The sequence below is a fragment of the Talpa europaea genome (assembly GCF_964194135.1).
Source record: "Talpa europaea genome assembly, chromosome: 9".
NCBI classification, from domain to species: domain Eukaryota; kingdom Metazoa; phylum Chordata; class Mammalia; order Eulipotyphla; family Talpidae; genus Talpa; species Talpa europaea.
This window is the reverse complement of record NC_140076.1, coordinates 21,252,256-21,271,558: the sequence shown is the minus strand read 5'-3', so window position 1 is coordinate 21,271,558 and position 19,303 is coordinate 21,252,256.

Sequence of the window (19,303 nt, the reverse complement as noted above, 5' to 3'; positions counted from 1 at the left end):
TCTGTTATAGGCTTCGTGTGTTCTTTAATCTTCACACCTGTAAGGCAGTTGTCAAGGAAGATATTTGTACTGGGGAAGCTAAGTAAATTAGGCTCTGCATTATATGTGGCAGTACAACATGGGAAAATGAGAGTTCTAAATCCTGCCTTTTAGTCCTGGCTTATTCCATCCCTGGCTGGCTATGGAAAAGGGACTTTTAATCAAACGATTTGGTTCTAGTCTACTAATACTACAAGTCCAAGTTCTTTCCACAGCACCATGCCTCTGTTAAAACAGGCATTAACTAGAAATGGCAGGAAACAATGTTTGAAGGAGAGGAAGTAGTCACTAAATGTATAGGCTGCTTGACACCTAAAAGGATAAGAAAAACAATGAGAGGTCAAGTTTTGAGTTAAATCTAGTAACCACATCCCTTTTTCTCCAGATTAAATTCCTCCACCAGTTTAAGCGGTGTGAGTGACGTGGAGGCTGAGTTGAGGCAGACTCTACCACTCTCACTTCCTAACAAAATTCCCCCATATTCTACTTGGCGTCCTGAGCAGAGAGCATCATTTATTTCCTGTACTGAAAATAATCTCACAACCTCAGTATGAAATGCATTTGCCCCACAGTTTCAATTCCTCAGTACACTCCTCATTTGTCACCTCTCTGACCATCTTTACTCTCATCCCCAAACCCACTCCCACTTAGGTGCCACTGCCTCCTTCCAAAGACCATTCTGAATGAGCCCTCCCAAGCTGAAGTTCTGTAGTTAATAAACTCCCCTAAACTGACTTGTTCTGCAAGCCCTAGCTCCACTTCCTGCTGTGGCTGAAAAGAGGCCGTGCCCCAGAATACCACTTCCCCCTCAGCTCTCTGATGGCAGCTGCTCATTCTCCCACAGCCCACACATCTCCAGGATATCGTGGGGGATGGGTAGGTAATTGGCAATTTATTTGCCTCCATTGCACCAAACCTTGTATTCTCATTCTCGTAGTAAAACCACTTGCCATCTGGCCAAACCACCATGTGGCCTCCCTTGATGGTATAATTAACTCTGCTCCTGATCTTATGTCTCAGTCCAGGCCTGGCTCCAATTACACTGTAAATCCTTGAGGGCAGGGCTCATGCCTTATTCAGGTATTCCGTTTGTGTCTCTATTGACTAACACTCTAGCTGGCACCAGGTGCCTACTCCAGAAAATTTATGGAATGAATGAATGAATGAGCAAGTGATGTGTTAATCGTGGGAACTAGAAATAGTCCAGCAGAGGGGCCTAGGGTTACCTTTCAGTGAGCTTCCAGGTTTTCCAGAGCACAGACTTTTGAATCAGATGTTCCTGTCCCAATTTTACAACACATTCATTCTAGGTATCTGGAGCAAGTCCCTTCACCTTCTGCTCAAGGATGTCCTAAGGAGGAAGTTAATCACCTATGTTCATGTTCCTTGTGTCTGGCACAGCATAAATTCCCAATGGTCACTAATTTCCCCTGCTTTCCTTCCCCCCAGCTAAAAGCTGCTCCTCTGCCTCTGTCCTACTCTCCTTTGAACACAAGATCTCAGCTCAGTTCAAGAGAAGGGAGCAGAGCCATCGGGGACTTAGCTTATCCAACTGGGGGTAAGAGCCAGAACATGCTGGGACAAGGTTTATGAATGAAACAGAACTTCTCAAGTCTGTCAATGCTTCCCTGAGACTGGATGGAACCAGGGGAAAGCTTTCCTAGTGGACTCTGCCAGAAGGCCGGCCTCCAGCTACCACGCTGCTTGTGATACTCCAACCCTTCCTGGTCTTAGCTGCTGGTCTGTGTCTGTTTTGATGCCACAGCCTCTCCTCATACTAACTTTCCACGAGTCTGAAGTTTTGAAATCAAGGAGGAGCTTCTTTGCAGTGGATCAATTGTGTCATGAGATGTCACTATTCTTTAGTTGGGGAGCCCCTTATTCAAACAAAAATCTTACACAGGAGTAAAAGTGGACTGACCCTAGCTGGTGAGGAGAGAGATCTACTTGGACACTGCTGAACCAGACCAGCTGGCCAGGAGGCACCACTTGGCATCTGAATGGAAATTCTGCCCTCCTGCTTCTACTTCACTGGCAGGCTTGCTCTTCTGCTATGGATTTATTATTTGGTTTATAATTCAGGTACCACAAAATGCCCCATTTTTAAAGAGTGCTATTTGGGCACCTCCCTGGTGGCACAGGAGTTAAAGTCAAGCTATCGCCAGCCACTGCAGCCTGAGTTCAATCCCCGGCCAGGGAGGTGACCCACATCACACAGCAGACCTCTCTTGTCTCTCCCGCTGTTCCCCCTCAGCAGTGTATCTCAGTAGATCCACCTGTTCTGCTCCTCACTCTGTCTCTGGTGAGTTCTCCCCCCACCCCAACACACACATACCTCAGGCCTAGACCCCAATTCTTGTATGTATAAACATAAAAATAAATCTTTTTTTAAAAAAGAGTGCTATTCAGTGATTTTTAGTGTATTCTCAAGATTCTGTTGCATTCATCACTATCTAATTTCAGAGCATTTTCATCATTCCAAAAAAACTCCACACCTGTTAGCAGTCATTTCCCTTACCTACCTTCCCCAGAAGCTGGCAACCACTAATCTACTTTCTGTCTCTATGGGTTTGCCTTTCCTGGACATTTCATACAAGTGAAGTCATACACCACGTGGTCTTTCACATTTAGTTTCTTTCTCCTAGCATAATGTTCTCAAGGTTCACCCACATTGTAGCATGAGCAGGGTTTCATCACTTGTTATGACTGAGTGACAGTCTATGTGTTACACCCAACTTTGTTTATCCATTCATCATGGATATGTGAATTGTTTCCACTTTGGAGTTATAATAATGCTGCTGTGAACATTTGTGTATAACTTTTTATGTGTATATATGTTATTAATTCTTTTGGGCTTATACTTGAAAGTAATATATGTGGTAATTCTGTTTAACTTTTTGAGGAGTTGTTTTCCACAGCAGCTACACTGTTCTACCTTCCCAACAGCATTGTATGAGGGTTCTCATTTCCCAACATCCTTGCTAACACTTATTTTTAGGTATAAGAACGTGTAGCCATCCTGTGGATATGAAGCGGTATCTTACTGTAGATTTGGTTCCCATTTCCCAAGAGAATAATGATATTGATCATCTATTTATGTGCTAAATGGTCATTTTCATATTTTATTCAGAGAAATGTTGATTTAAATAACTGTTTATTTAGAAATGGGGTTATTTATCTTTTTTATTATTGAGTTGTAGCAGCCCTTTCTACATGGTAACTTATCTCCCTTATCAGCTAGATGATTTTCAAAACTTTTCTCCCATATAATAAAATGCTACTTCTCTCTCTATTTTTTTAAAGATTTATTTATTCTTATACAAGAGTTGGGGTACAGGCCAGAGGTGCAGGAGAGTGAGAGGATTCACCAGAGACAGAGCAGGGAGCAGAACAGGCAGACGACCGAAAGACACTGCTGAAGGGAACATTGGGTGCGACATGAGAGGTCTGCTGCGCTATGTGGGAATCTCCCTGGCCAGCTGGCTGGGAATCAAACCCATACTGCAGAGGCTGCGGACAGCTTCACAGTGCTGCGCTCAACCCGCTGTGCCACTGGGAGACCCTGCTTCTCTTTTTTATGGTGTCCTTTGAGGTACAAAAGTTTTAAATTTGGATGAAATCCAATTTTTCTTTCTTTTTTTTTTGGTTATGTCTAAGAAACCCAACCCAAGGACATAAAGATTTATTCTTATGTTGTCTTCTAAAAGTTTTAGCTCTTACATTTGATCTATTTTGAGTTAACTTTTGTATATGATATGAAATAGTGATTCAGAGTCATTCTTTTGTGTGTAGATACTCAGTTATCCAAGCACCATTTGTTGAAAAGACTATTCTTTCTCCCAGCAAATGGTCTGACATCCATATCAAAATCAATTGACCATAAATGTAAGGGTTCATTTCTGGAGTCTCAGGTCTATTCCATCAATCTTATGTTTATCATTAGGTTAGTATCACTCCGTCTTGATTACTGTAGCTTTGTAGCAAGTGTTGAAATAAAGAAGTGTGAGTCCCTTAAACTTTGTTCTTTTTCAAGATTGCTTTGATTATTCTGGGTCCATTGCATTTTCCATGTGAATTGTAGGATCACCTTGTTCAAATCTGCAAAAAAGGCAACTGGAATTTTGATAGGGATTACACTGGATATGTAGATCAATTTAGGAGATATTGCCTTCTTAACAATATTAAATATTCCAGGGCCTCCCCGGTGGCGCAGCGGTTGAGCGCTGGGTTGTGAAGCTGCCCGCGGCCTCTGCGGCGCCGGTTCGATCCCCGGCTGCTCCCTGGCCACCAGAGGAGGGTCCCGCATGGTGCGCAGACCTCTCCTGCCGCTCGCTGCTGCCCTCAGCAGTGTGCTTCGGTCCTTCTGCCTGCTCTGCTCCCCGCTCTGGCTCTGGTGAATTCTCTCACCCTCCTGCACTTCTGACTGTACCCAGTGCTTGTATAAACAAAACAAACAAACAAATAAAAAATAAAATAAAATAAAATAAAAAACATGCCTCTATAAAAAAACAAACAAACAAAAAAACAATATTAAATATTCCAATCCCTGAACACAATACAGCTTTCTATTTGTTTAGGTCTTCTTTCTAGATTTCACAGTACAAATATTATACCTCTTTAGTTAAATTTTAGAAATATTTAAATTTTTTGGTGCTATTATAAATGGAATTATTAAAGAATGAGATAACTGTTTCATAGGATTGTTGAGAGGATCAAAAAAGATAATGAATGGCAAATACCTGACACAGCACCTGGCACTCAGGGCTCAAAAAGTGTCTGATCCCTTTGACTTCTTTACCAACGCTGAAAAGTCTTCCTTTATCTGTAGGTTGGAGGAAATAATTAATTTTCAAAAGACTTTCCTAATACTCAAAGTCATCCAAAGAAGTCAGGCTTCTCAGGAAACAGTGAGCTTTATTTTCTGGGTATGTCCAAACATCTTAGAGATGATGAAAAGGTAAGGTCAGATGACTTTTGTGATTCCTTGTCTATTATGTGAAAATATCTATTGGCTTATGTATTATGTAATTTTTCAGCAACTATTTATTGTGCCAGATCCTGCACTAAGAAATGGAAATTCCAGGTGGATCCAAAGAGCCAGGGTTCCTGTCCTCATGGAGATCAAAGTCTTAAAGTGAGACTAACAATAAAAAGAAAACAAACCAAAAACAAAAGAAGAACATAATTACAAGTTGTGATGAGTTATAGAATAAAGAAACAAAATGAGCTACAGTATCTAGGGGAGACTATTTTTAGAAAAACTAGAAAAGACTAGACTCCCTGATATAGTGACATTTGAACTGAGAGCTTGTGGTGGTTTTAACACATGGCCACAGATTATTTGACAGTTTACCCTTTAAGAGGTGGAGTTTATGTCCCCTCCCTTTGAATATGAGTGGGTTTCTATTTGAACTCAATTTGTTCTAAATTCAATTCTAATGTGTATGGGGGAAAAGCATTCCACCTCACACCTTGAAGCACTGCTTGGAATACCAGCTGACTGGCCTAAAATTCAACACAATTCTGACACTATCTACCCAGAGATTGCAATAGATTCCATGCATTAAAACAGGCTAAGTCACACAAGACAGATGCCAAGTGCAAGCCCTGGTTGTTATCTGTGCTTCTTACTGGCTAGAAATCAATGGTTTTATGAGAAACTGACATCCCTGGAGCCATTGAAAGATGTGTCTGGGGGCCTCCCTGGTGGCGCAAGGGGTTAAGATGCAACATATGAAGATATCCTCAGCCACTGCAGCACGAGTTCGATCCCCAGCCAGCGACCTACCCACATGGTGCAGCAGACCTCTCCTGCCTTGTACGCTGCTCCCCTCATTAGTGTATTTCAGTCAATCTGCCTGTTCTGCTCCCCACTCTGTCTTTAGTGAATCCTCTCATCCCCCCACACCTCTGGCCTATACCCCAGTTCTTGGATGCATAAATAAATAAATCTTTAAAACAAAAAAAAAAAGATGTGTCTGGAGAAAGGCTTGCAGAAAGTAACAACTTTACTGTCCTCTTTAAACTGAACCAGAACCTTGGACTGGGTCAAACTGCCAATATTACAAGAAGCCAGCAGAATGAATACATCCTAGGGGCCTCCCCTGGTGGCTCAGTGGCTGAGCACTGGGCTGCAAGGCTGCCCACAGCTGCACCGGTTTGATCCCCGGCCACCAGCGAGGGTCCCACAAAAAAAAAAAAAAAAAAAAAAAAAGAATGAATACATCCTGGTTCAAAAGACTGATAAAAGTGAACTTTTTACTGTTTCTACTTTTTGGCTCCTCCACCTGACCATTTTACATTATGACCCTGCTAGAAGAGTGGACTCTGAGCAGGTCCAATGGGGCTGTACTGGCCAGTGCTCCTTGCTGTGGTCTGTCTGCTTTGGGGTCTCCTCCCATTCACAGCTGACTCACTCCTACCCTTGGACTGCATGGGCACCAACAAGGCATGTTCTGGGAACTTGTTCAGTGACATGGAAGAATTCTGGTTTCCCAAGCCAGGAGCTCTTCCAAACTTGTCTTTTTGGGGTTTCATTACATAGGCATTATTGATCAACTCATTGTCCTTTGCTGATTAATGCAATCTCCACTTCCTCTCCCCTCCCTGGAAATGAGGGGGTAGGACTGAAAATTCCAACCCTCTGTTCACCATTAGCTCCCTTGGCAATGAGCCCCCATACTCAGGAACTTTGCCAGTTACCTCATTAACATAAAGCAAGTTGTGATGCAAAGGGATTTGCTATGAATAACAAGATATCCATTTCTCCTTTATGGCTCCGAAGGGATTTCAGGAACTGAGAACAAGAGACCAAATATTATTACAAAAGATGCTCATGATGCTTTCAATGTTCAGGAAATTGCAAGGGTTTGGGGAGCTATTAGCTAGGTACTCTGGATGAAGATCAAATAATGTATTTCTTATAAGGCATATCTTGTGACCACTTGGACCAACAGAGAGCTGCAGAATTGATGTTACTTGACTTTCAAAATAGATCATGAAAGTTTGCACAGTTTTAATCATGCTTGTGGATGTATTCTCTCTGGGAGCCCTGAACTGCCATGTAAGAAGTCTGACTACCCTGAGGCCACAGTGCTTGAGAGGCCAGTTTAGATGCGCCGGTTGATTGTCCCAGCCGAGACCAGCTTTCCAGTTATTCCTGCTAGCGTGCCAGACATGTGAGTAAGAGAGTCTCTAGATATTTTCAGCAACTATTTATAGTGCCAGATCATATAGAGGTGCCCAGAGTCATCTGAGTCACCCCCATCTACTTGAGGATCCAGACATTGCAGAGCAGAGACAAACCATTTCCACTGTTCTTCTGCAGTCCCACAAATCCATAATGATAATAAAATGGTTGTTCCTTTATTCCAGTAAGTGTTTGTGTGATTCAATACCCAGAAATAGACAACTATAATAGCAACAGGTATAATAGAAGCAGGTAAGTTTCTTTTATTTTTCTAATTCTGAGTCTCTCTCCTGGAAGTATAAATGAGTAAAGATATGACCTAAAGGTTGTAAATAGAAGGAAGAAAAGGAAGGCAATAAAGAGTAAATAGAGTAGGAAGGGATGGGAAAGATGTAGAAAGTTCTTGAGAAATAGAATGAGGAAGAAGAAAGAAAAAAGAAAAAAAGGGAAGATGAGTTCCCATGATACTAAAGCTGGAGTGTGTGTGTGTATGTGTGTGTGTGTGTGTATAGACAATTGGATTTTATTCCTGAATATACAGACAGTGGGAAAATTTCAAGGCATGTACCTGTTCATTTCAACATCCCTAATATTTAGCACACAGCACAGGATCTTTGTATTTGCAGATCAGGACATTTAAGTGGAGCACCTACACAGCTTTTCCAGTCTTGTGGCCTCAGGGTAATCAGACTTCATATAGAGGTGCCCAGAGCTTCCAGAAAGTGTTCCAGTGAGCAAAGTGCAGTTTCATGGCCTTTTATCACCTAGTCTCATGAGTTACATAGTATCAGACTTACCTCTATTCTGTTGACTAAAGCCCATCCAGATCAAAGGACATAGAGCTGACCTCTTGATGGAAAGAAATAAACAAAAAAAGTTATGGCTATGCCCTAGAACCACCACAGTTGATTTGGTTAAGAATCTTGAGGGACAGCAGTGTACTTCGGTCCTTCTGCCTACTCTGCTCCCCGTTCTGGCTCTGGTGAATTCTCTCACCCTCCCACACTTCTCACTGTACCCAGTGTTTGTATGTATAAACAAACAAACAAATAAATAAACAAACAAACAAATAAATAAATAAATCTTTACCCCCCCCCAAAAAAAAAAAAAAAAGAATCTTGAGGGAGAGGAAGAAGCCTGAAAACTGAAAGGATATTTAGAGACTTTTCAGTGCCTGACTCTTTTTTTTTTAATTTATATATATTTTACATCATTGTTCATTTTTAAACAACCTTTGCTTCCGCCCCGCCCCCCTCAGGTGTCCCCATAGAATTTCCCCATAGAATTTCCTTTACCAATTCACCGGTGCACCATCACCACAGTCCCCTGTGCTCCTCCCTCCCTCCCTCTGATGCCTCTCCTGCCTCCTTCCCTGAAGGATGTCTCTGGTTTATAATTGTCTGTTTTTGTTTTGTTGTGTTGTGTTTTGTATTGTTATTATTATTTTTCCCCTGATGTCTTATTTGGTTCCCCGATATTCCTCCTATAAGTGAAACCACCTGATATTTTTCTTTTTCCTCCTGACTTATTTCACTGAGCATAATTCCTTCTAGCTCCAGTGCCTGACTCTTCTTCTAAACAACATGTGTGGTATAAGAAGATATCCTACTGAAGTAAAAGGGAAATATAAAAAGTTCTCTTTGGGACTTGTTTGATTTGAAATGCCTATTGGTTAACTAAAAGGACTGTCAAAGACACAATAGTATACATAAATCTAGAGTTCAGAGGCTTTTTCTAGGCTGAAGATATAAACTTGGGAGTCTAATTAAAGAGTAATTATTCACCAGATAATTGTTAAAGATGGCAAAACAGAGTTTATTCAAGACTATTGCAGTAGGGGAAAGAGACTGAGCTCAACTCTGCAGACTCAAAGATAGTTATGGATTTAGAGTCAATGAGCAGGTCAATTCAGGGACATTTACTAAGAGGAGACATCAGCAGGGAGAGGATTCTTGCTATAGGCAAGCTAAAGGCTTAGACAACACGTGTGGGAGATAAACTTGATCAGATATCAAGAGTGGGAAGCCTCACTATATTGACCTAGAATTCTTGATGAAACTGACCACACAGGCTAAGGAGAGGGCCCAAGTATGAAGCCTAGTTGAAACGGGATTCAGAGGAAGCTAAAGTGTGGTCAAGGAAAGCATCTTTGTGACCATAGGTGTCCAAACCCACTAGGACTAGAAGAGATCAACAAAGGAATAAGAAGGCAAGATGGCAGCAAATGGAGTTCTCAGTCACTCCAACTTTTGGAGTCGGCTTGACAGGGAGAAGCCACCACAGGAGACTGAGAAAGATCAGCCAGTGAGATGGAAAAAAACCAGGTGAGTGGTATATTACCAAAGCTAAGAAAACAAGGTTTTCGAGAAGGAAGTGGTTAACCATGTCGAAAGCTTCCTTGAGATCAAATAAGATGAAGAAATAGAAATTAATTTGGCAAATAGAGGTCAATGTAGCTTTGACCAGAGCAGTTCCAGTGGTGTGAAAATGTTAAAAGACAGATTGGACCAGGCTGAGATGATGGAAGGTTTAGAAGCAGAGAAAGCAAATATAGACAACTTTTCCGTAAGTTTTGCAATGAGGGCCTCCCCTGGTGGAGCAGTGGTTGAGCGCTAGGCTGCGGGGCTCGGTCCCCAGCCACCAGCGAGGGTCGCACATGGTGAGCAGATCTCTCCTGCCGTGCCCGCTGCTCCCCTCAGCAGTGTATTTCGTCAGTCTGCCTGTTCTGTTCCCCGCTCTGGCTCTGGTGAATTCTCTCACCCTCCCACACTTCTGACTGTACCCAGTGCTTATATAAATAAATAAATAAATCTTAAAAAAAAAAGTTTTGCAATGAGTAGAAGTAAGTAGAATGGTGGCTGAAGAGATATGGTATCAACAGAGGGTTTTGCTTGTGTGTTTTAAGATGAGAAATATTAAGGTAAGTGTGTTTGCTGGTGAAAATGACCCAGTAGAGAAGGAGAAAATAGTGATGTAGCAGAGAGAGGAAGGTAGAAGAATGTGGGCTATAGTGCAGACCCAGAGAAAAAGTAGAGATATGTATTTTGATGCAGATAGGTAAATATTGGTAAATTAGGTGCGAGGAAGAACATACCATCTCAATGCTTCTGTTTTCTCAAAGAATTATAAATTGAGGTTATATGATGCAGTTTTGAAAGAAGAAAATGTCATAGTGGACAGTGGGAAAACAAAACTAGTGGAGTAATACAGCAGGATTGCTGGGTATTATTGTGTCCATTTAAGATTCGTAGTCAGAAGTTTTGGTTGAAATAGAGCAGTTGTGTGATTTTCTCCAGGCATGTCCAGTTGCTTAGGTGTGGACATGAACTGCTCAGTTAGTTGAGTTTAGGAGAAACTGGGGTTTTGTCAGTGAGTCTAATGAAGAGAATGTGACAAGAGAATTAAGAATATTTACAACATGGTGATGACAACAATGTGCCATGGAATCTAGACTGGGAAAGAAAATAAATGAGAACATGAGGAGAGTGGGATAATTAGTGAAAAGTGATGATGTTGATGGATTGCAGGGCTCCATGAGGTTCTATTCAACACAAGGAGATGTTTTCATATCATTCCCTATAGTAACAGAATACAGGAGGGAAAAAAACATACCATTATCCCAATAGATGCTGAAAAAGCAATCAGTGAAATCCTACCTTTATTCCTGTTAACACACACAGATACACACACACGCACACACACACACAGAACTATTAGTAAACTGGGAATAGAAGGAAACTTTCTAAATGAGTTAATAAATACAACTAAAGGAGCTAATATATATAAAGCACTTTCAACACTAATACAAAATAGACACATAATAATTTGCTGTGGTGGTGATAGTTATTGTCTTCCCATAATGTGATAAAAAGTATGTACCAGAAACCACAGGCAAGCATACTGCTCATTGTGGAGGTTCCCCATGCTATGGGCAATCATCCAGAGCCAAATAAGCATGTAAATGTTCCGTGCAGATGTATTCTATTAAATAAAATCCTTTATATGAAATACAGATGCATCCGGTTAAGTTGAACATGTAACTATAATATGCACAAGATGTGCTCCCCATGCAAGGAAGATAACAGAGAAAGTGTCTGGGCCACTCCTTAGTCTCCATTAAACTCACTTTATATAAATAATTAACATCTAGGCCTCCCTGATGGCACAAGGGGTTAAGATGCAGCACTTAAGAAGCTATCTGCAGCCTCTGCAGCATGAATTCAAACCCCGGCTTGGTAGATAACCCACATGGCGCAGCAGACCTCTCCTGACTCGCCCGCTGCTCCCCTCAGCAGTGTATTTCAGTAGATCCGCCTGTTCTGTTCCCTATTCTGTCTCTGGTGAAGCCTCTTACCCCCTGCACTTCTGGCCTGTACCCCCAGTTCTTGTATGCATAAATAAATAAATGTTAAAAAAAAATCTTGGTCACCTGGCCAGGATATTTCTATGGGACCAAGGGAGGCCAACTGTAGAACATTTCTCCCATGTCTTGCTGTCTGCTGAGGAAACATAGCTCAGTAAACAATTTCTTTAGGTAATAAATGCATACTTTTATAAATTGAAGGTCAGTCTGCCAAATTACCTGTTACAATAAAAATGGCAAAATGCAAATATCACTAAAGAAAAAGAAAAATATGTCAATTAGGATCTCTATCAATCAACACAGTATTGGAATAGTTTACTATTATGAGAGACAAGAAAAAAAGATTGGTATAAATATTGGGGAAAAACAGACAATATGAAAATTATTTGAAAATGAAAGATGTTACCGAGAATCTAAATGAACCAACTGAAAAATTATTAGAATGAATCAGTTAATAAATTGATTAAATATAAAATTGGGACAACTTTTGGAAGGTATTCTGTCATTATAAAATTTTTTAAATATTTATTTTATTTATTTATGCCTACAAGAACTGGGGTGTAGGCCAGAGGTGCCAGGGTGAGAGGAGTCACCAGAGATAGAGTGGGGAGCAGAACAGGTGGATCTACTGTAATACACTGCTGAGGGGAGAAGCGGGCAAGACATGAGAGGTCTGCTGCTCCATGTGTGTTAACTCCCTGGCCAGGATCGAACTCAAACCATAGTGGATGGTGATAATTTGATAGCTCTGAGACTTTAACCCCTGCACAACTAGGGAGGCCCCTATAAAAAAATTTAACTGTGCTTTCCTTCAAACCCTTTCTTCCATTCTGGATCTCTGTTCTAGAGAAACTTGAATTTTTGTACATACAAAACACATCTACAGGATGTTTGTTCATTACAGCACTGATTGCAATAGGAAAAAATAGAAATGACTTTAACATCTATTGAAGGGAATAGTTTAAAAATTACTATATTCATATTATGGAATAATACATAATAATTAAAATGTATGAGGTACATCTATATGTAGATACATCCTGCATGGAAGGATCTCTAAAATATGGTGTTAAGGTGAAAAAAATCCAGCTGTAGAATAATATGTGAAACATGAGCTCATTGGTACAAATAGGTGGTTTGTATTTGTATGATAACAACTATAAATGCATCGAAAAAGGTCAGAGACTATATATACAACATGTTAATTGTGGTTACCGCTAATGAAAGAAGTGGGATGTACCTAAGGGGACTGAACATTATATTCTATGTATGCCTATTATAGGAAGTTTTAATGGTAATAGACTCATTCAATATTTGCATAAAACCAAAGACTAAAAAATGTAAAAATTAATTATAGAAAGCTTAGAGAACATTCTTGTAATCTGTCATCCCAAATAAGAAAAGAAATTTTAGGGGCTTCCCTGTGGCACAAGTCGTTAAGTCTCAGCACTGTGAAGCAATCCGAAGTCACTGCAGCATGAGTTCCCTTCCTGGCCAGGGAGTTAACCCACATGGCGCAGCAGACTTCTCCTGTCTTACCCGCTGCTCCCCTCAGCAGTGTATTTCAGTAGATCTGCTTGTTCTGCTCCCCACTCTGTCTCTGGTGGATTCTCTCACCTCCCCCTCTCCTCTGGCCTGCACCCAAACTCTTGTGTGCATAAATAAATAAATCTTAAAAAAAAAAAGGAAAAGCAATTTTATCAAAGTAGTACATGCATTGTTTAAATGTTCCATATCTCTATTTCCACCCTCCCCCCCCATCTTGTTTTGCAAAGCAACCAAATTCAATTCTTTAGCATATTTCTTTGGCTAATAGTGTTTGATTAATCTCTAACACCATCTAGTAACAGTTATAGGTGTGAATTTAACACTGTCATCTGTCCACTTCCCTTTTTCCATATCCCATTACCAGCATATCACTTTATTTTTTATTAAAGTTTTGTCTTATTTTTTAACTGTAATTATACAGCTTTTCTTGTTTTACTTTGTTCTTCTTGGAGTTAACAATTACCTTGTATTTCATAGTATATTCTGTGTGAATATTGCTTTTAGACCCCTTGGTCATCCTGACCTCCTTGAATGGGATTATTTTTCATTTCTTTCAACTGTTTGACCCAATTATAAAATACCTTTTTAAAAATAATTTATTGAAATGAAATTTACATAAAATAAAATTAGCCATTTTGAAGTGAACAACTCAGTGCCACGCTGTGCATTCACAGTATTAAAAATACCCCTTAATACTGCTCCTTGGTCAAACACATCAGATGCTGATGAATTTAATTTTTTTCTGGGAGACACCTTCCTTGCAGGTCTCTCTTCCTTGCAGGTCTGCCCCAGTCTGGACTTTCTATCTACATCTGCCACACAGTGGCTATTCGGGGGCTTTGTTTGCCCTCTCCTGCACTGGACCTTTGTTTATTAATCCCCACACTTTTAAAAAAAAAAAGATTTTTTTACTTATGCATACAAGAACTGGGGTACAGGCCAGAGATGTGGGGGTGAGAGGATTCACCAGAGACAGAATGGGGAACAGAACAGGCAGACTGACTGAAATACACTGCTGAGGGGAGCAGCAGGCAAGTCAGGAGAGGTCTGCTGTACCATGTGGGTAGCTCCCTGGCTGGGGATTGAACTCATGCTGCAGTAGATGCAGATAGCTTTATAGGTTGCTTCTTAACCCCTTGCGCCACCAGAGAGGCCCTCCCCACACTTCTTTCCTGTTTCCATGGAGCATATCCTTAAGGAGCCACCTGAAAAAGGATGCAAGTAAGTATTTTTTAAAAAGATTTATTTATTTATGCATACAAGAGCTGGAATGTAAGCCAGATGTGCAGGGGAAGAGTGGGGCAGCCTGAGAGGATTCACCAGAGACAAAGTAAGGAGCAGAGCCGGCAGATTGACTGAAATACACTGCTGAGGGGAGCAGCGGGCAATACAGGAGAGGTCTGCTGTGCCATGTGGGTCAGCTCCCTGGCTGGGGATTGAACTCATGCTGCAAAGGCTGCAGATAGTTTCATAGTGCTGAGACTTAACCCCTTGTGCCACCAGGGAGGCCCAGTAATTTTTTTATATTAATTAAAATCATCCACAGACCACCAGAAACTAGGGAGAGGCAAGGGTGTCTTCCTTTACAGTTGTCAGAGGGAACAGGGCCTACAGACATCTGGATTTCAGATTCCAAGCCTTCAGAGCAATGAGACAATAACTGTGTTAATTTAAGTTACTTCTTTTTTGGTATTTTGTTATGGTAACTAGGAACAAAACTAACTAACTAGGAAATAAAACTCAGGTAGGAAAGGTACCCAGGCAGGAAAGGTGGCAACAGGAGGACAAGGCAACAGAGCTAGTCCAGAGATCCAGGTGGGCAGAGTGAAGGTGCTGGCTGTGGATTCTGTTTTGCAGACAGAATTTGCTGATGGAATGACCACAAGGCATGAGGAAAGGAGAGACATTAAGGATAATGTCCAGATATCAATGCTGTTAGCATCCCAGGTGCCTGCCTCTCTGTGCCTTTGCCTTTTCCAATGTAAAAGGAAAGTCACTTTAACAATTCTCAGACTGGAAGTGCTGGGGAATTTACCCTGCTAAGAAGCCCTCAACCAGGCATTCTCAAGCGTTAGTATATAAATACCCCAGCTACTCTCTCCCTTGGATGGGCAGTTCTGACACTCCCCCAGAGCTTCCCTTGAGCCGTAGCACTAGTTAATCAGTGGTAGCTGGCTCAACCACACATCCTATTCACTGTCTTTTTGTTCTCTGCATTACTCACTCCCCCTGCTCTCCTTCTAGTGGCCACATTTCTCTAAAATAAATTATTTGTGCTTGAATCCTTATCTCAGTAAGGATGCTTTTGGAGAAACCTAAACTAACTTTTGAGCGACTGGAAAGACATTTATTTATGTTTATTTACTAATTGATTATGATGGGGAAGACTTTGACAGGTACAGATTCTTGAAGGGAAGATCACTGGAACATTTTGAACACAGTAAGTTTTTTTTTTTCTTTTGATTTGCGATAACACTAGTTTATGACCCAGGAGTACATTTTCTCACTTGAGCAACTGCATAGATCTCATTGCACCTACCACCAAGTACCCAGTCATCATCCACCACCAATCATTGGCCCTCTCTATCTTCTCCTTTTTCCTTTCCCTCTGGTAAGCACCATTCTGTTGTCAGAGTCTAAGGGTTTTGAGCACATAAGTTTTTTTTTTTTAAGATTTATTTATTTATGCATACAAGAATTGGGGTACAGGCCAGAGGTGCGGGGGGGCGTGAGAAGATTCATCAGAGACAGAGGGGAGCAGCAGGGGAGACAGGCGAGGCCTGCTGCGCCATGTGGGTTGCTCCCTGGCGGGCCAGGTCTCGAACTGCAGAGGCTGCGGATAGCTTCACAGTGCTGTGCTTAAAACCCCTTGCGCCACCAGGGAGGCCCCTTGAGCACATTAGTTTTGATGTGTCTGTTAGGTGGAGAGAATGAGTAAGCACAGAGATAGACAGTGTAGAGTCAAGGTGGAGATTGCACTAGAGATAGACTCTTGGGAGTCAACGTCCTGGTGATACCGGTTAAAGCCATGAGACACCAAGCGCACTAAAGGAGTGAGGAGCCAGCGTAGACGGGGGAGAGAAAATATTCTGGCATAGATAGGGTTCTGGACACTGTAACATTGAAAAGTCAAGGAAATGAGGAAGATCCAGCAAAAGAAATTGAGATGGAATGACCAGCGAGGTAGAAGGAAAAAGAGAGTGCATCAAATTCCAGAAACTAAGGGAGGCTCTATTATCCCCCTCACTTTTTGTCTCTCTCATTTACTTTGGGGGCTTTCCTCAGATGTCTGCAGGTGCTTTATTGTCCATTCATATTTAAAATGTCAGTTTTTGGGGCCTCCCTGGTGGCTCAGTGGTTGAAGACAGTGCTATCAAGCTATCACCAGCCACGGCAGCACAAATTCCATCCATGGCTGGCCAGGGAGCAACCCACATGGTGCAGCAGACCTCTCCTGCTCACCCCTCCGCAGTGTATTTCAGTCAGTCTGCCTGTTCTGCTCCCCACTCTGTCTCTGGTGAATCCTCCCACCCCCCACACCTCTGGCCTACACCCCAGTTCTTTTATGCTTAGATAAATACATCTTTTTTTAAAAAGTCAATTATTAAATGGTTGATTTGAGCCTCCCTTGGTGGCGCAACGGTTGAGTGCTGGGCTGCGAAGCTGCCTGCAGCCTCTGCAGCGCTGGTTCGATCCCCGGCTGCTAGCAAGGGTCCTACATGGCACGCAGACCTCTCCTGCCGCCCGCTGCTCCCCTCAGCAGTGTATTTCATCAGTCTGCCTGTTCTGTTCCCCGCTCTGGCTCTGGTGAATTCTCTCACCCTCCCGCGCTTCTGACTGTACCCAGTGCTTGTATAAATAAATAAATAAATCTTTAAAAAAAAAGAAAAGATTGATTTGAATTTTGTATCCATGTGTGGACTTAGTCATTGGTGGGTTTCTTAGTACTTAGTCATAGAAGCTACAATACTTTAGGTAATTTCTCTGGGGTTGTTCAGTTTCTCTAAAGAAGAGGACCCCATTTTTATGTCTACAGACCAGCTGAGCTAACAATAAGGAAACTGAGGGGGCTGGGTGGGGGCAGACAGAGAAGTATGTGGTCTCCTCATTTAGCATATAGACTTCCAATGAATCTTTCTTTTTCTCAAAAGACCCCTCTCTGGTTCAATTGTTCCACAGACTAAACCTCCAGAATGGGGCCAGGAGGTTTTTTATCTGACAGGTCAAGGGAACCTGGAGGCTAATGGATATTTAGAGAGACTTTCAACCAATTGTCTTGTCTTCAACCCGTTCTTCTCCCTGGATCTTTCCTCCTGGGTTTCTAGATCCTGTAGCTTAGCTGGAATCTGTGGCAGGAAATGGCTTGCTTCTCATTAGCACCACCTCTGCAGACATTTCATGTGCAGCTTTCTCAGCTCTGCTAATTTTTCCACTTGGTTTTCCATCTTCTCATCCTCTGATGTCTCCTCTCCCACTCTCTTTATCCTTGTGGGTTTATTCTGGTTGTGTTCGTTTGCTCTCATTTTTTGTAGGACTCTAAGAAGACATAAACATCCATGTTCAAACTGCTTTTTTTCCTTAACTATACTATTTTGAGACCATGAAATGTAGTCATTTTCTTGGTTCTAGTGACTAGAATTTCAGGGAAGCTGTGAATGCTTCCCTGTAGAAGTCACATTCCTTAGCGTTCTTGGAATCTCTGGTCTTCAAGAGTATCTCTTGAGATTTTTTTCTCCTAGAAGCTCTAACTGGGCCAGAAGTATTTCTGCCTGGCCCATCTATCTAGTTTCCAGCTACCTGACTAGAGAGGGATTTTCTACTTGCCAAGGAGTTAACTCAAGTTAATTATTCCTTATTTGTCCATAATACCCACACAGTAGGAATAAGCACAACTGTATTAAGTCCTAAAAGTGCTGGCAGTTATGAAACGAAATCTCCAAATTATATGGGGAAAATATTTGCAAACTTTGGGCTGAGTGTAAGGAGTGGGTGGGGGTGTTTTAGAGCAAAAAAATTAAATTTATATCATTGTCCACACATTTTGGTGTTTCTGAATCTACCAAAATAGGTGCTAAAAATTGAAAACATTTTCATAATGCTTGCTATGAGCCAGTACTATTCTGAATGCTACAGATGGACTTACAAAATAAGTAATGAAATATTAGCTATATAATCCTCAATAGCCCCATGAGGTAGGTACTATCATTATCTCCTATTTAGCACTAAAGATAGGAAAGAACATAGGAGTTGAGTTGAAAGGAATTGAATTCAGGAATTCTAACTCCAGAGCCATATTCTTGAACACTAGGCTATGCTGCTTCCCTTCTTATAACTAGATCATATTTTGTTTTTATTAACTTATGAGATAAGACATTTAGAATACTGAATCTCTGAAACCAATCAAAACCTTTTATACTATTTATGTATTACATCTAATAACTGAACCACATCTTGGTGGTGCTCTCATTGATTTTAGACTTCTATTTAAAAGTGGGATTCTTCTAATAGAAAATCCAGAAATAAACCCACAGATTTATGGTCAACTAATCTTTGACAAAGGAGCAAAGAATATGCATTGGAGCAAAGAAAGTTTGTTCAATAAATGGTGCTGGGAAAACTGGGTCGCTACATGCAAAAGAATGAAGCTTGACTACTAACTAACGCCATGCACAAAAACCAACTCAAAATGGATTAAAGAATGGCCTCCCCGGTGGCGCAGCGGTTGAGCGCTGGGTTGCGAAGCTGCCCGCGGCCTCTGCGGCGCTGGTTCAATCCCCGGCTGCTCCCCGGCCACTGGAGGAGGGTCCCACATGGTGCACAGACCTCTCCTGCCGCCCGCTGCTCCCCTCAGCAGTGTACTTCGGTCCTTCTGCCTGCTCTGCTCCCTGCTCTGGCTCTGGTGAATTCTCTCACCCTCCCGCGCTTCTGACTGTACCCGGTGCTTGTATAAAAAAAAAAAATCTTTAAAAAAAATGGATTAAAGAACTAGACATAAGACCTGAAACCATAAAATACATAGAAGGAAATATAGGTGAAACACTACGTGATTTGCACATCAAAGACATCTTTACAGACACATCACCCAAAGCAGTGATAGTGAAGGTAAAGATAAACAGCTGGGACTACATCAAATTAAAGAGCTTCTGCACAGCAGAAGAGACAAT